Below are 23,859 nucleotides of genomic sequence, written 5' to 3' on the forward strand. Positions count from 1 at the left end.
GGAGAGAAATACAAATATCAGAGCAGAAATAAACAAAACTGAAAACAAAAACAATATAAAAGATCAATGAAACAGGGCCTCCCCGGTGGCGCAGCAGTTGAGCGCTGGGTTGCGAAGCTGCCTGCAGCCTCTGCAGCGCTGGTTCGATTCCCAGCTGCTCCCCGGCCACTGGAGAAGGGTCCCACATGGCGCGCAGACCTCTCCTGTCACCTGCTGCTCCCCTCAGCAGTGTACTTCGGTCCTTCTGCCTGCTCTGCTCCCCGCTCTGGCTCTGGTGAATTCTCTCACCCTCCCGCGCTTCTGACTGTACCCACTGCTTGTATAAATAAATAAATAATTTAAAAAAAAAAAAAATCAATGAAACAAAGAGCTGCTTTTTTTTTTTTTGAGAAAATCAATGAAATTGACAAACCTTTGGCAGACTCATTAAGAAAAAAAGATACAACCAAAATGAAAATGCATACATTGTGCAAAAATGAAAAATGATGTAAGAAAAATGAAAGCAGAAACATTACAATAGATATCACAGAAATTCAAAAAATTATGAGACCACTATGAACATCCATATGCCAACAAATTGCATATCTAGAGGAAATGGATCAATTATCTTGAATTGTACAGCCTCCCAAGATTGAGTCATGAAGAAACAGAAAATCTGAACTATGACTATGATACCAACTCACCACCATTATTTAACAGTTATCAATCCAGTAACTATTGAAACTCCTGACCACGACAATTAGGCAAGAAAAAGAAATTAAAAGTATCCAGGTTGGAAAGGAAGAAGTAAAACTGTCACTATATTAGATGACATGATATCATACATAGTAAACCCTAAAGATTCCAAAAAACTTTACTGTAAAGTTGCAGGCTACAAAATCAATACAAAAAAGTCAATTGCATTTCTATATGCAAACAAGAACTAGCATAAAGGAAAATGTTGAATACAACATCATTTATGATTGCAGAAAAAGAATAGTATACCTAGAAATAAATTTAGTCAAGTAAGCCACTGAAAATTTTAAGACATTGCTGAAAGAAATTGAAGAAAATAAAGAAATGAAAGAAGCCATTTTTACAAAAATATGCACCCTACTGAATGGGGAATGGTGTTTGCTAATCACATATCAAAGGAAGGCTTAATATTCAAAATATATAAACAATTTGTACAACTCAAAAGCAAAGGGGCAGAGTATCTAAATTGACTTTTCACCAAAGAAGACATAAAATGGCCCACAGACATATGAAAAGATGTTCTACATTGCACAGCACTAAGAAAGTGCAAATCAAAATCTCAATGAGAGTTCACCTCATACAGTTTAGAATGACTAAAAGTCAAGAAATAATAAATGTTGGCAAGGATGTGGAGAAAAAGGAACCCTATGCACAGTTGGTAGGTATGTAAATTGGTACAACAATTACTGAAAACAATATGGAGGTTTCTCAAAAAATTAAAACAAGAACTAACATGATCCAATAATTTTACTTCTGGGTATTTTACCTGAAGAATATGAAAACACCAGTTTGTAATGATATATGTACTGCTATGTTCATTGAAGCACTGTTCACAATAGCCAAGATGTAGAGACAATTCAATTGCCCAATGATGGATGAACACATAAAGAAGATATGGTATATGGAATACTACTGAGCCATAAAAAGATGAAATCCTGCCATTTGTAACAACGTGGATTGACCTTGAGGAGATGATGCTGAGTGAAATAAGTCAGAAGGAGAAAGACCAAATCCATATATTTTTTTTCATTTGTGGAATATAAAGAAAACAAAAACACACCCTTGTCTCAGGGCCCTACTGAAACTCAGCTTCAACAGACACTCATTGAGAGTCACTCTCTTGAATGCACAAGGAGCCCTCAGTTACTTACAACAATTCTGTGAAATAGGTATTCTATACATTTACCAAGGAAGGGCAGGTGACTCAAGAGAGGTTAAGAGGTTTTCCCAAAACTGCATTGCTAACTGCGGCTCTACTAATTGATAAGTCTAGGTTAGGAAATTTCTAATTCACTCATGAGATGAGATGATAATGGGTTAGATCTTTAAGGAGACAACACACGGGAGATGAGGAACAGTGGGGTTCAGGGAGAAGAGCAGGTACCAATGTCAGGGGTATCAGGGTAGTAGAAATATAAGAACATCCATAGGGCAGAAATTTAGGAAGTGTGCATGTGCGTGCGTGTGTGTGTGCGTGTGTGTGTGTGTGTGAGAGAGAGAGAGAGAGAGAGAGAGAAGAAGCAGAAGGAGCAAGCAGGGACCAGTTAAGAAAGAAACCTAAATGGCCTTTTTTAGGCAAAGGGAAACCCTGATGGGTTCTAAGCAGGTGAATGACATGGTCAGATTTCCCTTTCAGAAAGCCATTTTGAGGGCCAGGGTTTCAGCTGCTACTGGAGAAAAAGATCCAAGCAAGAGATGAGCTACACCTTAATAGTGTAAATGGCAGCTTGGGGACAGAGTCACCATGTCAAAGAGGTAAGCTAGTTCTGATTGAATTCTCTTTCAGATTGAAAGAGAATTACCAGACAATCTCAGGATGGCCCTAGGTGTATGGTGTGGATGATTGGGAAGATGATTCAGGTTCCATTCATGAAGAAAGGTTTAACTAGTTTCTCTCCAACTGTACTAACAGTAGTTCTAAGCACCCTGATGGGAGGAGACTGTACAATTGAGCAATTTATGGGAAAAGTAGGATCAGGGGAGCAGGTAGTTGCAAACTTATGAAAGCCCCTATGAATACATTTTAACTTTAGAAAATTAAGGCAATAATAGTATCTTGGAAAAAAAAAAAAGATCTCAATGGCATTTTACACATCATGAATTAGTAAAATACCACCAATAGGCACTGTATTGCTAAATTCCACTTACTATGGCTCTCTGGGAAGTTTTGGTTTCATCCTTCCCAATAGTTTCAGTGGAACACTTGTACATTTGTTTTGCTCTGTTGAAGATAATAAGCATTATCAGAGGCATTTTATTTTAGTGCCTGATCCTCCATCCCAATGCTTAATGCCTTTCTGATTTTATGACTTGGATTGCCTCTCACCCTGAGTCATGACTCAAGAGTAACTACCAATTTGCATGTAAACTTGATCCACAATTCTCACAGTTGCCGGAGAGGCTTGAAAGAAGTCCATCTATGTACACCGGAATTTTGGGGAAGGGGAGATGCAGCCAGGGAGGGATTGCCTCATTTTAGGAGTGGCTAGGAGCACCCTGGACTGGGCAGGAGTCAACCTGCAGTCCCCCTCCAGTTTTTTGCACTTCATGCACCTGCATTTGTCTGCTTGACCCAGCTGCTAGCTCTGCCTTGGTGCAGCCCTTCAACAAGGTCCCAATGAGGTGGATGGGGTGAAGAGTGGCAACTTGCGCCCCATTCTCAGGTCTTAGCTCCAAATCCTAGCTGGGCTGAGCTGACCTTATCTTTCAGCTCTGCTAATGATTCTCTGCCTTGCCTGGCAAGTGGAATTACTCAAGGGAAAGAGAAGAACGTCGACTTTGCCTTTTGCTAACTGTGACCCTGTGCGACTTGTTCAACTGCACAGTCTCAGTTTGGTGGGGCTAGAAGGAAAACCATAGATGAAGAATTTCTGTCTAAAAGTTGCTCAGGGATGAACTCTGTTGGGAATTGGGGCAAGGTGGGGGCGAGTGTACTTGGAGTCACATTTACATGGCATATTTTTACACTTTAAGTTTCCTTACATGTACAGATAAATGAAAACACCCAAGTTTTCTAAGATGCATTTATTCACAACTTACATGTTATTAAGGAAAATACACTTATCTTAGCCAAAGAATAATAATTGTATGAAGTTATATCAACAGACAATCCATCAAAATAATGATGTTCATTTTGATATTATAGTGGACAGACTTATGCAATAAGTTGAATACACTAATTTGTGCTTCAAAAGGCTCATGGGGAATGAGGAGTTATAGCCGTATAATTCTTTGGTTATGGTTGGAAACAAATGACTCAATGATCATGGGGTAAATGCTCTCTTTTTGAATTTATTACTAAATTATTTGTTCTGACACTACTACTGCTACTCTTCAAGAAAATTTTTGTTAGTCACAGGCAGGAAAAAATAATATGTTTCATGTGCTATAGGAATAATTGACAAAGCCATGCTGATGCCGTGTGGCAGAAAGGAGAGAAGGTGAGGGTGAGCTGGGAGCATGACTGCTCCCTAACCCTCAGGCTGTTGGGAGGATTAAATGAGATGATGCAGGATACACAGCAGTGGCCCAGTAAATGGCATCTGTGATTAGAACAATTTTTCCAAGATCTATCCTCACTTCATCCCACAATTCAGTGTTTAGTCTCCTCTCTTAATGATGGAAATAGACATGACCAGGATCTTAGACCCCCACCTATGTGGCCAGCCCCACTTTTGAATATTGTAGATCTTATTAAGAAAGGTCCTGATAAGTCCTGCAGGAAAGAAACTCATTGATCTTTGTTTACCCCAGTGTTTTCTGACCTTTTTAGACCACAAAGCCATCTATCTTACGTTTTTTTCTTTGACCACCTGTTAGCATTTTGGGGGGACTCGAGTTCCATGGTATGCCCCTGTAGCAAAATGATGATGCGATCATCAGCAATTCATCAAACTAGGGAATTCTAGGGAATGAGTCATAGAAAACTTTTTAGGAGGAAAATTGTGTTCTATTTTTCTCATCAAACAAATGAAGGTCATTTGACTTTATGAGTCGCATTTTATGACAGATGAAGTGGAATAGTCTGACTTGACTGATGTTGCTGATTTCCTGTCTTGGAGTTCAAGGGGGAGGTGAGGTGGTGATGCTTGCCTGCACATCAGTCTTGGCATTGTTTGGTAATTATCCTTCATACCCGCACAGATATCCAAAGTTCACAGTCACATTTATGCAATCTTTTCTTATTTGATCCAACCAATAGCTTTAGGATGAAGGAAGGTCTTAAGTGTTAAATGTTTGTGTCCTTTCAAATTAATATTATAACACCTTGACATCCAGTGTAATAATATTTGGACTTAGGAAGTTTGGGAGGTAATTAGGTTTAGAGGAGGGTCATTAGAAGAAGAAGACAGAGGGCCTCCCCAGTGGCGCAGCGGTTGAGCGCTGGGTTGCGAAGCTGTCCGCAGCCTCTGCAGCACCGGTTCGATCCCTGGCTGCTCCCTGGGCCTCCAGAGGAGGGTCCCACATGGCACGCAGACCTCTCCTGCCGCCCGCTGCTCCCCTCAGCAGTGTACTTCGGTCCTTCTGCCTGTTCTGGCTCTGGTGAATTCTCTCACCCTCCCGCGCTTCTGACTGTACCCAGTACTTGTATAAATAAATAAAAATAAATCTTTAAAAAAAAAAAAAAAAAAAAAAAGAAGAAGAAGACAGAAATCCTTCCCTCTCCATGTGCACACATCTAGGAAAGAGCATGTGAGCACCCCTCTTGTTAGAAGACACTCATCTGCCAACCTAGAAAAAGGGAGTTGTCATTACGAGAACTCCTTGATCTGGGACTCTCCAGCCTCCATAACTACGAGAAATAAGTGTCTGATTAAACTACATGGTCTAGCAGGGTAGGTTATAGTTGATCTCATCTTATACCCAAGAGAATTGAAATGTCAAGAGTTGAAGCTAGGTAGGACTAAAGAGCTAGAGGGCCTCCCCTGGTGGCGCAGCAGTTGAGCGCTGGGCTGCGAGGCTGCCTGCAACCTCTGCAGTGCCGGTTTGCCACCGGCACGGGTCCCACAAAAAAAAAAAAAAAAAAAAAAAGACTAAAGAGCTAGAATTAGAATCAAAGCTCCAAGATGTAATTTAATTCAACAAGCATTTATTTAGCACTTATTATTTGTCAGGGACCAAACTAGGTTCTGGGAGTGTATCCTGACATCCCAGTGTTTAGGAGAAACAGATGAGAATTTAAGTTACCATAGTGTGAAAAGTGCAATAATAGACTCAGAGGGGATCAAAATGGTGGGGAAGAGCATGTAGAAAAGGTAGTTCATGAGTTGGGTTTTGAAGGATAAATATGAGTTTTTCCAAAGGAAATGAGCATGAAAGAGGACTTTACTGTAATTTTATTATAGTTCTGCTCCCTTTCTCTCCCCATAGCAGTCCGTAGTGGATATTAATTGTGCATTCGTGTGTGCATGCAGGCATGCATTTGTGTGTGTGTGTGTGTGTGTGTATGTGTGTGTGTGTGGTGTCTGGTTCCAAGGTAACAAAATTCTGAGAATTTTCACCTTCATTCTTTTTTTTACATGTTTTTGAATGACTGTGGAGGCATAAGTGCTTTGCAAGAGCCACATCACATTAAAGCATGATGATGGATGAGAGAAATTCATCAATGTTGACTGAGAAATTCATCCGTGAGGTTAAAGTTTAAAAACTCGAATAAATCAAATCTCTTAAACCTTGGATTGAAAAACCAGTGAAAGGGGATAGGATTCTGACTTTTTGGACTGCAAGTGGTTCTGTTTCATTAGCTGGGGAGAGGGTGGTGGGGAGGCTTTTTCCCTGGGGCCTATTTTGCACTGACTTAAGCAGCTTTTCAGTCTAAAGTTGCCCTTCCTTGATAAATGTGATTTTCTGTGTTTTCTTGGTAACTCAGAGCCAATGAGAAGCAATGATCTGGGAAACCACCCCCCGCAGTTCCATCTGATAGGGTCCTCAGTGGAACAGAACAACTAATTATGGTTGGCACCCTGGGAGGTTGCTTTTAAACAGCTGTAGCAGTAGCGGCCACTGCAGTTCAATATAACTTTCAGGGGCACCTTCTTATAGCAAGGGAGGCTGTGTGGTCTTAGAAAGCTCTCCATTGTCCTTGGCCAAATTGGCGTTTCTTTTGCAAATGTGTGTGGAGAGGGCCCTGTTTTAACTGTCTCATGGGTGAAATCAGAAGATCAAGGCAGGGGCAAATGATCCCCACACCAGGAGACAAGGAAGGTCATATCCAACCTGGAGTCACACCTGGAGAGTTCTCTTTCTCCGCCTTGAGGCACAGGAAGGCAGGTAACATGAGACCTCCAGGAACCAGGTGGCTGTGTCTGCTCTTTTTCTGTGGCGGAAGGACCCTGTGACTCAAGGAGGTGCCGGAGACCAAAGGAGTGCTTGAAACCGGTGGCAGCATGGAAGGACTGCTTTTAATTAAAGCTCTCTTTGCCTCCTAGCTGGGGCTAAGAGGTCAGCTTCTGAGGCTTCCATCCTCTAGCTTCTTAGAAAGAACTGGGTCTTGGCTGGGCTTGAAACATGTTTCCTTCTAAGCACATCTTCCTTCAAAACTTTGGAAGGTGGATTTATTCAGTTTTTCAAGAAAACTGGCTAAAATTTGGTCAAACTATTCTAGTCCTGCTTGGTGACCTGAATGTGCTAGTTATTTTGTGTTCGGCTCACCCACCCACCGAGACCTCAATTGCACACATTTCCACCCTGCTCCATGACATGCAAGACTGATGTCTATGGATGGCAATACCTGGGTCCCTTTGCCTCTGGCTTCTGCGGGTTTGGCTAACGTGAGATCAGAGGGTGAGAAGGGAGAGACTTAGATCCTTCGCCTCCATTCTCTCCCTCTCTGTGGAGCTGCCATATTTCTGACAATGGTCTGCACCCAGGCCTCTCACTGCTGTTGGGTGATCCCTCCTACGTGCTTCCAACTCTGACCTGACTTTCTTATTATTATGGTAACAGTTCCTTTTACTGCTAGTTTCTAGGTGTCTTTCCATCCTTCTTTTACTAATTAACTTTCTTTTTTTTAATTGAGGTCAAATACATACAATATACAATGAACCATTTGAAATGTTCAATTCAGTGGCATTTAGTGCTTTTACAATGTTGTGTAAACATCACCTCTCTTTAGTTTTCAAAACTTTTCATCATCCCAGGAGAATACCCTGAACCGACTCCTCATTTTCCTCTCCTCCCATCTCCTTGTAGCTATTAATCTCCTTTTTATCTCTATAGATTTTCCCATTCTGGATAATTTATATAAAAAGAATTATATAGGATGTGACTTTTTGGTATCTGGCTTCCTTCACTTAGTTAATGTTTTTAGGGTTTATATATATTGTAGCAAGCATCTGCACTTCATTTATTTTTATGGCTGAATAAAATTCCATTGTATGGATATACCACATCCTCTTAATTCTTAGGGCTTTCGGCTGGTGATTCTCAAAAGACAGTCTCCAAGCTAGCAGCAGCAGCATCCCTTGGGAACTTGTTAGGTATGCAAATTCTTAGGCACACCCACCCCACCAGGAAAGTCAGCCCTCCAGGTGATTCTGATGCACACTTAGGTATGAAGTCCTCTGCTATTATGTAGTCTCTTCATTAAGATCTTTACATTTGAATCATTGGGAGTGAATTAACTTCCTGTTTGGACCCCAATTATATACCTTAATCCTCTAGCTGGAGGATCACTGACATCTGTTTCTTGTGTGTTTGGTTCTGGGTACATCCTGAGCAGGGAAATGGGTTTGAAGAGCCCTGGTCTTATAAGTAGAGATGAGTAACCTGGATTTCCTCCTCCTTCCTGGTGTGCTCAGGGGATGCTGGGGGCCCATGCTTGGCAGAGATCAGCCCTTTTGTTGGGGGAATGGTATGTCCTGAATGAACTCTACCCACTGATGTTTTGTGGACTCCACCTCCATGCCAAAATGATTCCAGGTATGGAGGACTACAACTCCCATCATGCCATGGATCTGCCATGACTCTTGACTGCTTGAAGAGGGGATTGCAGGGAGCTAAGGGTGGAGTTAAGCAGCTATGCTTGGTATAAAACTGAACAAATGTGGGCCTGGAGGGATACTTGGTTTTGCCTGGCTTCAGTATGTACTAGGGGTTCCAGCTCAGGCAGTGTTAGTAGGAGGATATATTGACCAATGAATCTCTCTCTATCTTTCTCATTCTCTATGTGCTCCCTCTTTTCATTTCCCTTGTAGGTGAACCTTTTATTAACCCTTGTATGTTTGCCTGCCTTTAGGTCTTGTTCTGAGTTTTTTTTTTTTAAAGATTTATTTACTTATTTAACCAAGAGCTGGGGAACAGGCCAGAGGCACGGGAGGGTGAGAGGATTCACCAGAGACAGAGCGGGGAACAGAACAGGCAGACTGATGAAATACACTGCTGAGGGGAGCAGTGGGCAAGACAGGAGAGGTCTGCTTGCCATGAGGGTTGCTCCAAGGCCAGCGGGAATCAAACCGGCACTGCACAGCCTGCGGACAGCTTCACAGCGTGGCGCTCAACCATATGCGCCACCAGGGAGACCCCTGACTGCCATCTTGAAGGAATAGTGATTTTGAATTCAGGTTACACTCTGCTATTACAGCCCTCAACTTAGCAAAGTGGAGTAAAGTGGGTTAACAATGGAATTTTATCCTGTTAAATAATTGGCTGCTCCCAGTTTCTTGGTGAAGGAAATAACGTGGCCCTGTTTGTGATTCATCTTGAATGTGTGTCTAACTTTGCTTGTTCTGGGTTGCTACCATAGTAACAAGAGTAATTAGCTTTAATTACTACATCTCTCTCTGCTTACCACCTCCCTCCACTCAGGTTCATTCCGAACTAGCTTTGAAGTATTTTAGTGAGCTGGTTGGAAGTCCCATGTACATTCATCTACACACTGATAATATCCTCTATATGATTTTATCAGACTACATGTTCCTGTTGTCTGTCCATCCATTTCTTAGGCTATAGAGATCATACACAGTATAGCTTGGACCTTTAACCAGGGCTCAGCAAATAGAAAAAAACGCCAAAGCAACAGAAACCAGGGCGGTGTTTGGTCCCCTTCTGTTAACTCAGAACATCTGTTTGACCAATGGCAGCATCTTGCTTTATTGCTGTCACTAGGGACTGTCAGTCAGAGGAACTGAGACCTGCATTTCCCACTGAGGTGTTGAATATTAAAAACCTACATTTCCTACCAAGGGCTCAATACTACTTATGCTTTTTCTTTTTTTAAAGAAGAAACTTCTCTGTTTATGTTCACAAGTGTACAGAGTTCTAGGAGTCTTTCAAGAGGCAAATTATGGTCCTTTTTGATAGACATATTTCACCAAAAGGAAATAGAAATGATTTTGAGATACTCTATGCTACGTTCTCCAGCTTTTCTGGTTTCATGTCCATGTTATTTCATCAATGCTCCATGTCAAGGTTCTGTTATGGAATCTTTTCTCCAGAGCTTCAGAAACCTGCTAAACCCTGCTCAGGCTCAACTCAAAAGTGTAATAGGCGGAATCAACATGCCCAGGCACAGCTCACGAGCAATGGCTGATTGGAATTGATGAATGAATGCCTCATGTCATCTTATGCCCTCATGAGACAATTCTGAAACATTTTCTAAATGTTTCTTCAAGGATCTCCAAAAGAGTTGAGCCTCAGTTGCCCTTTGAGACAATCTGTCCTATTATTTGTATTTTACTTGTGGCTGATGTTACTGATTGCAGTTTGGGTTCCTTGGGAAGCAGAATCCATGGTGGAGATTAGCATGCAGGTGATTTATTGTATACTGCTTTGGGGATCTTCTATTGGAAAAAGGAAAAGAAGAAAACTGGGTGAGGCAAAGGTAGAAGGTGGGCAGTCATACAGCAAGGCATCTCTGAGGAGGAGTCTGAACCCTTCCTAGCTCCCTCGGGGTAAGCTCCTGAAACAGTACTCAACAACTGTTCAAGTAATCATGATCCATGACTCATAAATTATGATCTTTTATCCAGATGTCTATTCATCCACTGAATAGCACCTGGACTTGTGATAGGTCTTGCAAATAAAAATGAGTCAGACGTGATATTCCTGATAAGGTTGAGTTCATAGTCGCATGGTGAATTTATGAGCACAAAAAGAATTAAAATACACTCTGACTAAGTTCATGGAAACATGAGGACTAAGGCAAGCTGGGGTGATGGGCATATTTTGGGAGAATAGCCAGACAATTTTTTGCAAATTGTGGCAAATAGCATTAGAGACTAGATGTTGAAGTACTATAAAATTTAGCATCGGAGGAGACAAATCACCTGCTTGATTTTCATAAATCTTGTAACATATTTGAACTTTGGGGGTCAGCTGGTCTAAGTGTTACTTGACTTCTCACAGAAGCCTGGCAAGTGAGTTATCCAGGCTTTGCTTGGTACCTCATAGGGTTACATTGTGGACCGACTGGACCCTGACTGGAAACTACAGACATGGACCCCATTTCTACCCAATCATCTCTACTTCTCCATCTACACAGCAGCCCTTCATGCATGGGGTCTACTTTGCATGTTCCACTCCAGAATGAATGAACCCCAGTTTTCTTAGTTATTTAACAAATGATATCTTGCAGTCTTATCAACTCTTCCTCCTAAATATCTCTTGAATCTGGTTCCTTCTTTTTGCTTTCATCATTAATTAGCATAGAAACTCAGACAAAAGTCATATGGCCATTACTATCAGTCACTATTTTGGACTTCCCTCTTCTCTGCCCCAGATAGTCTACTAGCTGGCCTCCCAAAATGTAAACATGACCATGCTATTTACTGTTTAAAGCCATTCAGTGGGTTTCCTGTTCTCTTCACTTAAAAAGCTAAAAATCCTTAACCAGCCCCCAGCATCTTGCCATTGCCAATCACGGGTTGCAGCAAGGCCCCTGGAACACTGGTGCTAGACCTTTAGAAGGTGTTCTAGTATCCTGATTGTGCCTCGATTTCCTGATCCCCCCACTCTCCATGTACGTGAGTGCCCCTGTCTGGAATGTGACACTCTCATCCACTTGGATAATTGCTGCTCATTTGTCAGGTCTGAGTTTATATTAACTCTCTGTGGTAAGATTTCACCAACAGGTTACTCACCTTTCTGAGTTAGGGGTCTGTGGTAGAGATATTTTCTGTTGACTTTTTTTTTTTAAATCAAGATAATTTACATACACTTAAGTGAACCCATTTTAAGTATACAGCCACTTAAGTAGAGCTATAAAACATCTCCAGCATCCCAAAGTCTTCCTCATGTTATCTTGAGTGAATATTTCTTGAAATTAACTGCTATCCTGGCCACTGTCATCACAGATTAGTTTTACCTTCTTTTAAAATTCATGTAACTGGGATCACACTGTGCACACTTTTGGTATTTGGTCCCTTGTACTCATCTATGCAGTTACATGTGATGGTGGCTTATTTTTGTTCTTTCTTATGTAGGACCCATTGTGTGAATGCACCAGACATTTTTATTCATTCTACCCTTGATGGATATTTAGTTTCCAGTTTTCTATTATGAGTATCACTGCATGAACCTTCGTGTACTTATCTTTTGCTGAACATATGCATTTTTCTGACACTTTATAAGAATACTTATAATTATCGATTTCTTTCTTAAATGAATAGTTTTCATTTTTTTTTCAGAATAATTGTTGCTTCATCCTTCTGTACCTTCCCCTATTGGACCTGTCCTTGCAAGAGAATTTTATTTTCCAGCAATTGTCACATGGACTGGCCTTGTGATCTGCTTTGTTTATGACAATGTGATGGAAATAATACATGTGAATTCAATAGAAGCTTAAAGCTGCCACTGTGCTTTTCTCCCTGATTTGATATTGGCTGGTCTTGCATTCTGGGTCCTAGAAAGGAGAGCAGGTGGAGCAGAACCCACAGGGGACATCAATGACAATGAGAACTAAACTTATCTGCTTATAAGTAATTGGAATCTGGGTATTGTTTGTTACTACAGTAAAAGATAGTCTAAGTTGACTGATACAATGATTCTCTTTCTTCTCCCTTACTTAGCACCTTATAAATTCCTCTATTGTAAAATGGCATATAATCCCAAAAAGTGTTGTTTAACTTTCTTTATATTTGTCCCCTGTGCCCCACTCCATCCTGAAAGAATGGAGAGTATGAACGTTATTAACTTGCCACTTAACTTTTTCAAAGAAGCATTATTTACAATACCTAAGAGATGAACACAGCTTAAATGTCTATTGATAGATGACTGGATCAAGAAGTTATGGTAATTCCACATTATGGAGTACTATGCAGCCATATGAAAGGATGAAATGCAGCTATTTTCAGCAAAATGGAGGAGGCTTGAGAGAATTAGGTTTAGTAAAGCAGTAAGAATGATAAAAATGCTGGACATTTACAGAATTGACGATTGGATAACATAAAACACTTTTAAAAACCAGTGGACATCAATAAACAGCATGAGAATTCTGAGATTATATGGTAGGGGAGGTGGAACACAAGGGATGATGATGGGAAAAGAAGAAAAAATTGTATTTTTACTGAGGCATTTTTATTGAGGCATAATTGACATATAACATTAGTTTCAGGTGTATAACATAATGATTCAATATTTGTATATATTGTGAAATGATTGCCATATTAAATCTAATTAATGTCTAAGTGCCATATGTAGTTGCAGCATTTTTTTCTTTGTGGTGAGGATTTTAAAGATCAACTTTCTTAGTGACTTTCAAATATGCAACACAGTACTATTAACAACAGTCACCATTTTGCATGTCTTGTTCATTGTTGTAGATGCAGCACCTAGTTGATGAACAAACATTGGTTTTCAATACATGCTTTTTCAATGGGAATAGCTTTTATTTTATTTTTTTATTTTATTTTTTTATTATTTTTTTTAAATTTTATTTATTTATTTTTTAATAGAGGCATGCTTTATTTATTTATTTATTTGTTCGTTCGTTTTTTTTGTTTATACATGCACTGGGTACAGTCAGAAGCGCGGGAGGGCGAGAGAATTCACCAGAGCCAGAGCGGGGAGCAGAGCAGGCAGAAGGACCAAAGTACACTGCTGAGGAGAGCAGCGGGCGGCAGGAGAGGTCTGCACGCCATGTGGGACCCTCCTCTGGTGGCCTGGGAGCAGCCGGGGATCGAACCGGTGCTGCAGAGGCTGCGGGCAGCTCCGCAACCCAGCGCTCAACCGCTGCGCCACTGGGGAGGCCCTATTTTTTTATTTTTTTAAATAATAAATTTTATTTTTATATTCCCCATACAATTGCAGCCCCCCCATTCTGACCCCAATCCCTCCCCTCCTGCCCCCACCCCCCTAAAAGTGTCTCTGGTTCATAGTTTTTTGTTGATTTTGATTTTCACTTTCTTATAGTTATTCATTTTCCTGGTCCCTCATTTAAGTTTTCTAGATTCCTGCTATGAGTGAGACCATACGGTATTTTTCTTTTTCTTTTTGGCTTATTTCGCTGAGCATGATCCCTTCCAGCGCCATCCATGTTGCTGCAAATTGCATGTGTTTATCTTTTTTGAATGCTGAGGAATAGCTTTTAAACTTTTGTTGATGGAAAAGTCAATTTTTCCTAAGTGTCTCACCCATAGAGGAAGATCTGGAGTAAAACACTGTTTCCAAGTGTGGTCTGACTAGTAAGGAAAAGAGAAATAACTCTAAACTCCTTTCCCATGGGCATGCTACTCCTCATGATGTGACCCAAAGTCACCTTAGCCTGTTGGTGCTGAAATCTCACTGTGGTTGTATTGACATCACTGTTGATTCAGACTCTGGAAATTCACCTTATGGCACTAACTGCTAAGCCAATTTCCCTTTCTGGGGTGAGGGCAGAGATGCCCCTGATTAACTTATTGATAGTACTGTGCCTCTGAATAAACCCCTCTCTCATCTTTCCCTGGAGTCTGAATTTACTTGTGTGTTTATGTTAACCATGCCTTCCTTACTGCTTTCTTATTTTCCCATATCTGGTTGTTCTATCTCACCCTGTCCTGCAGCAATACCAAATTACTCTATTTCAAATCTTATCACAAACCTCTGTCCACTTCTGATTGATGTGGGCATTTATCAGCTTCCAGAAAATTGAGCTTCATTGTGCTGAAGTGTAAAGGTGCCAGGGTAAGAAATAGCTTGGTCAAAAATTAGCACCTGCAATTTTTAGCACTTGCTATTGTAACTTTTGATTGGGGAGCATATTTGAAGACTCTTCTCTTACTGATTTGTAGATGTTCTTTCCATACTCTGGAAATTAATTCCTGGTTGGCTACATACATTAAAACCAACTGTTCCTATTTTATCTGATCTTTTCACTTTGCTTAAAGCATCAGTTATTTTTTTCCACAGAGAATGTTTTAATTTTAATTTGTCAGTTTTCCCATCATAGTTTGGGCTTTCTATTTTTGTTTAAGAAATTCTTCTCAATCATGAGTTCACAAAGTATATATTCTCCTTTAAAAATTATTTTTCACATTTAGGTCTCTAATTTACCTGCAATTTTAAAACTATATGTGGCATAAAGAAAGATGTAATTTTTTTTTGTACAAAAATCAAGTTGTTTGTTGAATGGCCATGTCGGTATGTAATGCTCCCATAGACTTCATTCACATGCACAGGTAGGTCTGCTTTATGGTCTCTTCTGTTCCAGGGGATGATGGTTTTGTTTCTGCACCAGTGCCATATTGCCCTAGAACTGCCTTGGAGTTTTGCTTTTACATGTGAATTTTGGAATTAGCACAAGTTCCACAAAAAGCCCTTTTTGGATTTTGATTAGTATCGTGTGGAATTTATGAATTTATTGGTGAGATTTCACACCCTTATGATACATTTCCTGTCTATCCATAATATAAGTTGCCGTTTACTCAGGCCTTCAAAAAAGTGTCTCAATACGTGTAATAATTTTATTCATAAAGTCACACTTTTTTTTTTAAAGGACTCCTTTATTTCACTCATTACAACATCTATTTTTTTTTTTAAGATTTATTTATTTATTTATTTGTACAAGCACTGGGGACAGTCAGAAGCGCGGGAGGGTGAGAGAATTCACCAGAGCCAGAGCGGGGAGCAGAACAGGCAGAAGGACCAAAATACACTGCTGAGGGGAGCAGTGGGCATGGCAGGAGAGGTCTGCGCGCCATGTGGGACCCTCCCCTGGCAGCCGGGGATCGAACCAGCGCTGCAGAGGCTGTGGACAGCTTCGCAACCCAGCTCTCAACCGCTGTGGCACCAGGGGAGGCCCAAGTCACACTTTTTTTTAAAGATTTATTTATTTATGCATACAAGAATGGGGGTATAGGCCAGAGGTCTGGGTGGTGAGAGGATTCGCCAGAGACAGAGTGGGGAACAGAATAGGCAGATTGACTGAAATACACTGCTGAGGGGAGCCACGGGCGAGACGGGAGAGGTCTGCTGCGCCATGTGGGTAGCTTCCTGGCCAGGGATTGAACTCATGATGCAGTGGCTGTGGACAGCTTCATAGGTTGCGTCTTAACCCCTTGCGCCACCAGGGAGGCCCAAGTCACTTTTTTTGTTCTTCTTATTCCTAGTTATGATTTTTTTTAAAGATTTATTTATTTATGCATACAAGAACTGGAGTACATGCCAGATGTGTGGAGGATGAGAGGATTCACCAGAGAGAGTGGGGAGCAGAACAGGCAGACAGACTGAAATACACTGCTGAGGGGAGCAGCGGGCAAGACAGAAGAGGTCTGCTGTGCCATATGGGTTGCTCCCTGGCCGGCTGGGGGATTGAACTCATGCTGCAGAGGTGCGCATTGCTTCATAGTGCGGTGATTAACCCCTTTCGCCACCAGAGAGTCCCTCTAGTTATGATTTTTGACTAACATGAATATAATTTAAAAAAGTCTTTATATATTTTCTAATGGGCTGTATTAGGTATATAAAATAATTATTGGGAGTTTTAAAATTTTGAATTTAAACTAAGCAACTGATTTAAAATATCTCATTTATTCTAGTAGATTTTAGAATCTCTGGGATTTTTGGGGTAGGGATCAAGTTGTAGGCAAATAATGCCAGTTTTACCTTTCACAGTTGTAATCTTTGTGCCAATCTTAGTATTTTTTCTTTATTTTGCCATTGAACTGACCTGGATATTCAGAAGAACAGAAGGGGAAATAATAGGTCTTATTTGTGTGGTTTCTAATTTTAATGGAAATTCTTTTGAAATGTATCAATGAAGTAGGTTTACTGTAGATTTAATTTTTTTTAGATACATTTTTAGGTTAAAATGTATTTATCATTTGCTAAAATTGTAGGAATGTTGAGTATTATTGAATATTTTTCCTGAGACAGTGAAAATGTTACATTACATTACCAAATTTTCCTGATTTTTAGCCATCTTTGCATATCAATTTGCATATCTTTGCATATCATTTCTACTTGAATTTATAATTAAAAATTGGATTCAGTTGGCCTTTGTTTAGAATATATATTTTAATATTTATAAGTAAAATTGATCTATATTTTTCTTATATTATCTGGGGAGGATTATTCCATTATTAACAATTATTTTATTCTACTTTCCCTGTAAGGGGATTTTATGTTTTAATTATGACATGTACTGCATCCCTGGAGTTGGAATATTCGTCCATGTCCCTTTGACAAGTTTGATCATGTGGCAGGCTTGGACCATGTGTGTGGAAGTGACTGTGTCAGTCCCAAGGTTAAACCAAGCTTTTATTTATTTATTTTTAAAAAAGATTTATTTATTTATACAAGCACTGGGTACAGTCAGAGGCGCAGGAGGGTGAGAGAATTCACCAGAGCCAGAGCGGAGAGTAGAACAGGCAGAGTGACGAAGTATACTGCTGAGGGGAGAAGCCGGCGGCAGGAGAGGTCTGCATGCCATGTGGGACCCTCACCTGGTGCCCAGAGATCTAACAGGTGCTGCCGGGGATCGAACTGGTGCTGCAGAGGCCAGGGATCGAACCGGCGCTGCAGAGGCTGCGGGCAACTGCGCACCCCAGTGCTCAACCGCTGCGCCACTGGGGAGGCCCCAAACCAAGCTTTTAAAAGAGACCTTACAATTGTTTACTACCTCTCTCACTCTTTCTCTGCCCACCAAATGGGCATGTTCCACCCAGGGACCCTGATGTGAAAACACACAGAATAAAAATGCAGCCTGCAGCCTGGACTCAGCTGATGCAGATGCCCAGATGCCATTTAAATGGGAATAAACCTCTGTTTCTGGAAAGCCACAGAGATTTTGGGGTTGTCACCATAGTACATCTGATTAATATCCATATCTACTTTTAGAAGGTTAATCTAGTCTTATAAAGTGGGTTTGTACTTTTCTTTCCTCTTCCCTGAAAGACTTGGTAGAATACAGAAGTATTCTCTTCATTCTCAAGAGTGTTGGGTAAAATTTGATTATGAAACTGTATGGACCTAGTATATTTTTTTGGGCGTCTGAAAGAATTTTGACAAATGACTCAATTAAAAAATAGTTACTGATATATTTAGGTTTCCTAATTTTTCCATTGGTCAATTTTGGTAATGTATGTTTTGTGGAAAAATTCTCCTTGTAGCTATAATTTATGTCAGCATAAAGCTGATTGCATTAATTTCTTAAGATTGAAAATGAAACCTTTCCTGTACTTTAATTATGAGCTAATGAAAATATTATTTGTGCCTTATCTCTTCTTTTTTGATCAGTATTGTAATAACTTTGTATATACAATTAGTATTTTCAGAGAATCAGCTTGTTCTTGGTTAAAACTTCTTGCTGAAACTTCTACTTTTTCCTCCTTCATTAATTTCTGCTTTGTTTTTTTATTTCCTTGTTTCTGCTTTTTTTTTTTTTAAATGTCTGTCATTGCTTTTATTTATTTTTTTTATTTTTTTAATAGAGGCATGTTTTTATTTATTTATTTGTTTGTTTGTTTGTTTGTTTTGTTTATACATGCACTGGGTACAGTCAGAAGCTTGGGAGGGTGAGAGAATTCACCAGAGCCAGAGCGGGAGCAGAGCAGGCAGAAGGACCGAAGTACACTGCTGAGGGGAGCAGCGGGCGGCAGGAGAGGTCTGCGCGCCATGCGGGACCCTCCTCCGGTGGCCGGGGAGCAGCCGGGGATCGAACCGGCGCGCAGAGGCCGCGGGCAGCTTCGCAACCCAGCGCTCAACTGCTGCGCCACGGGGGAGGCCCTGTTTCTGCTTTTTTGAGATTGCTTTCTAGCTTTACAAGTGATGCATAATTCATTTTTTCTCAACATTCCTTCTATTAGTTAGCATTATAGAGTTGGCTGCATATAGCACAGACCCAAGGTAACAGCAGTTTAAATAAGACAAAAGTTTATTTTTCTCACTCATAAAAATGTGAAAGGTAGGAAATTCTGGACTCATATGGCAACTGTGCTTGCCAAAAGCCTTAGGGACTTAGAAGTCTATTTTGTTGTTTGTAAGGACTTTCCTTGTCTACCTGGTGCAAAATAATTCATCTCTATGCCTATTTTCCAGTCAACAATAATGTGGAAGGGAATCAGAAAGGATTCTTTCTCTTGAAGATATGAACTGTAAGTTACATGTATTGTTTCTACTCAGTCTTATAACTACACAAGAGAGACTGGCAAATTTGGCTAATATTCTGAGAAGTCATATGTTCAGTTAAATATTAAGGGAACTATTCTTATGGGAGAAAAGGATAATGGGCGCCAGGAGCAATTAGTAGTCGCTACCATAGTCCGTTTGTTATCCAAACATCAATGAGGACCCATCTTCCCAACCATCCTTCCACTGAAGACCATAATTCTAAAGTTCTTTGCAGTTATTGAATGCAACTCAAAGTCTAGGTTCTCTGGGTAACCTTCCAGGAGGTCTTCTCATGGTGCAGTGAGATAAATAGTTCAAGGTAAATTATCTGCCTCTCATGTAGCCAATATACAATGATGGAGTCAGCTCAGGAAAAAAAAAAAAGTAAAACTCCCATTTGGACAGAGGAAAAGGTGAAGCAAGTGCTCCCTAACAATGATCAAACCCATTGCCCACCATGCAGTTGCTGTGTCTCCCTCTTCGAGAGACTCTTTCGTCTCATTCATTCATTAGTCTCATTCATTCATTCATTTAGTCTCATCATTCTTTGTATCTCCTGGTGTTGCCTTTTGGGGTGTGGTATCTTGTCCATCATCTTTCCCAGCCACATCTGAAGGGGCCTTGCAGAGCTGGTCCTCCTTGTGGACCAAAACACTTTTGGAGCTCACAGCTTGCTGGTCCATGTCAAGTCAACTCTTTGTCAAAGCTCAACAACTGGAGCTCTTGTTTAGAAATAGATTTTTAAATCTGAAGATTCTTGTGATACCTAAAAAAAAAATTGCTTCTGTGCCTTGCTTATTACTCTGTGTTTTAAACTTAGTGGTAGCTAACTAGTTGTATTGAAAACAAAGCCTTGGGTAGGAAAGAAAACTCCATCTATCTAATAATTTCCCCTACATTGGCTCCAATTTTCTGGCAAAAACATCCTTTAAATGGAGGTGTTGGCAAAGTTTTTGGGGCCATTGCATTATCTGTTCCTAAGTCTGGCACTACCGAGCTATCACTCTTAATAGCAGCATTTTGAGGGTAGAAAAGCGATTATCCTTTTCAGTCCTGAAAAAACCCAAATGATTGTACTCCTGGTCAATTCAGATAGTAAACCACATGCAGAGAGGCTTTCGAACCATGCTTTCTTCCATTTCTGTTAGCACAGTAGCTAGCTACAACTTAGATTTATATCTCTTCTTTAGGATTTTGCTCAAAGCAAAATAAGCCAAAACACAGGCCATTATATATATTCTTCTAGCACTATAGCCTCATTGAACATATGGTCTCTCTTCCAGAGCAGAGCATTGTGGTTTTGCTAAATATTTAGTCATTGCATAACAAGAATCACTAACTTTCCAACCTGCAATAGCAAAGTCAACACTGCCCATCAGCCAGTATTCCAATATCACATATGTGTTTGTCTCTATTACATTTAGCACTCCACTTTAAGAAACCTAAATTAAACATATCTGTGTTTAACAAGATACATATTTGTTTTTTGTCATGAAGATTGTCAGAGGTAAGCAGTGCAGACCTGCTAGGAGGAGATTCTGCTCTTAGAAATCCTTGGGGCTCAGAAACTTTCTGTCTTTTTCCTCTACCTATCCTTCAGTATTGCTCTTAGTCTTATGGCCCTACAAGCACCATGGCATAGAGTGATCCATTTATCCTAGCTCACCTGGGACTTCCCTGGTTTTAGCAGTGACAGCTTGGGAAATGCTTCAGTACTGGGCAAACTAGTATGGTTGGTCACTGCTTTGTTTCCATCCCAGTTGGATGTACTGCAACAGAGTTCTGATTTTAACCACCTAGAGTTAGCATCAGCCTCACAAATCAAGGAGATGACCTTTTCCAATATATCCCCACTTCAAACACCAGCCACAGTGGGGTCTCTGAACTTCTAAACAATTGGCTACCAATCCAGGAGGGTCCCACAACCCCCTCAGGCTTGATAATTTATTGAAACAATCCACAGAACTCACTGAAAGTGCTGTACTTATGAAGATAGTTTTGTCATAAAGCAGGGGGGAGGGGACGAGAGAGAGAGAGAGAGAGAGAGAGAGAGCGAGAGAATAAAAGAGAGAGAGAGAAAGAGGTATCAAGAGATCTAGGAGGGTCCAAAGCATTCATGCCCCTGCCAATGGGGTCAGGGTGCATCACCCAACACATCAGTACTGTGTGCACTGACCAGTAAGTGCCTGTGAGCTTTGCTGTCCATGGTCTTTATTGGGGTTTCATTGCATAGGCATGATCAATGATTAATTAATGATTGATTAAATCATTGGCCTTTTGATTAAACTCAATGTCCAACCTCTTCTCCTATCCCCAGATTGGGTGGCTGAAAGTCCCAGCCTTCTAATCACCTGGATGGGGGGAGATGACCAACCCCCATCCTAAATCTATTTAGGGTCCCACTAGGAATCATTTCACTAGCATAATAGAGACTGTCCTATTACTTAGAGAATTCCCAAGGTCCTTAAAGCCAGGAAATTGGGAAAAAGATTAGACATATTGCTTATACCACAACTAAAGTGGTACTGCCATCATGTCTATGTTTTGCTCAACAGGAGTGAGAAGTGTCAAGAATGCGCTTTAAGGGCATGATCATGAAGTTGCACGTGTTATATCTCTTTGCAGTCCATTGGCCAGAACTTCAACACTGGTCATTCAAGACACATTGGAATGCAGTCTTTATTCTGAGCAGCCAGCTGCCTACCTAGAAACCAGGGGTTTTGTTGTCACATGAAAGAGGGAGAATAGACATTGAGGTACAACTAGCAGGCTAAGCCATTATTTCTTTCCTTAGTAATTTATTAAGGCTACACATTTTCTTTGATGTCCTGCTTTAGCTCTATCCTACCAAGTTGGTATGCATTGCTTTCCAGTTCCAAATATTTTGTATTTTCCCTTGTGATATCCTCTATATCTCATGGGTCACTTAAGAGTAGTGGTTTTTTTTTTTTTTTTTTTTGGGACCTTCACTGGTGGCCGGGAAATGAACCGGCGCTGCAGAGGCTGCGGGCAGCCTCGCAGCCCAGTGCGCAACCGCTGCGCCACCAGGGGAGGCCCAAGAGTGTTTTTTTAATTCATCGAATGATGTTTTTCCTTTTTAGTAAGCATTTTGTGGATGTGCAATTTAATTCTATTTTTATCATCTAATATGGACATACGATATCAATTCTTCAGTATCTTGGTGGTGAATATATTGTAATATATAGATGTTGATTTATAAGGCTGTTCACCTGAAACTTATATAGTCATAGACCAATGTTACTTTCATAAAACAGACTATCTTTGTGTCTTACTACATGATCAGTTTTTGTAAATTTTTGATGTGTGCTGAAGAAAGAATATTTTCCATGGTAAATTTAAAATATGCACTGTCAACACCACATTGATCAAAAGTTTATGTCTTTTCCCGGAAATGTAGGATCATATGATATATGTTATCTTGCAAGTTTCTTTTAAACACACAGTGAAATATTATGGAAATATTTCCACATAAATACATATGAGTTGGTATACATCCTTAACTACTTTACCAGGATAAATTCCTTGTGTGGGATCACTATTTCAAAAGGTTGCTTTTAAAGGAGCAGCTTCTTTTGGTGATTGTCGATGTGGCTTCTAGAGAATTCAAGCCAATTTTTACTCCCATTTGTTCTGTAGAATGTTGCTCTCTTCTTTGACCTTCTCTAGGATGGTGTATCATCATACTTTCCTTTTTGCTGATGGTCCAACCACCTCTTTTTGTTCATAAAGAGAGAGAAGGTTAGTGATGTCTAGCAGCTGGCAAAATAAAGCAGAGGGAGCTCCAGGCATGAATCCCACCCTTCATTTGCTGCCGGCGAGCAGAGGGTGGGAAAATGGCAAAACCCGGCCATGCATCACTTTCACATCTAGAATTGTCAATTCCAGGATTCTTTTACTCTGTCCAGCACCAACTGGGCTGAAATTTTGTGAAAGAGATCTCCTTCTGAGGGATGGATCAAATCTGCCAACATTCCTGCCTCATGCAGGACATGTATTTTTTTGACAAATGTATTTTCTTAGCTGGAAACTGGAGAAAAATAAACTTTCTCTTTTCCTGGCTGTGTAGCTCAGTTGAATCCTGGTAGTTCTATTCCCTGCCAAATGCTTTTAGGACTTCTTGTCAGAAGTTGGCAACATTGGGGCCACCCACTTATTCCAGTTAAGGTGGTAGGTCCTTTGGAACAAAGGGATGTAGCCGCTTAAATACAAGAGCCAAAATAACAATTAAATTTTATAGTTCTTATCCCATTTGAACCTCACAGCTCCCTGTGAGTTCAGAGTTATTTTGTTCCCCTTTTGTAGATGAGTAAGATGAGGGCACTTTTGTTAGTTTCCATAGCTAGAAAGGGATAGTTGATAGTAACTGGCAGGGAACATGGAAAAGGTGGACATATGATATCAATTCTTCAGTATCTTGGTGGTGAAGGTGGAGAAGTTCCAAGAAGTGAGTGATGTTCTACATGTCCACCTTCTCCATGTTCCCTGCCAGTTACTGTCAACATACTTGATTCTCTTTTTTTTTTTTAATTTTTCTAGAGGCATGTTTTATTTATTTATTTGTTTGTTTGTTTGTTTTTG

Source organism: Talpa occidentalis, unplaced genomic scaffold, assembly GCF_014898055.3.
Source record: "Talpa occidentalis isolate TD23 unplaced genomic scaffold, MPIMG_talOcc4v2.1 talOcc4.10, whole genome shotgun sequence".
NCBI classification, from domain to species: Eukaryota; Metazoa; Chordata; class Mammalia; order Eulipotyphla; family Talpidae; genus Talpa; species Talpa occidentalis.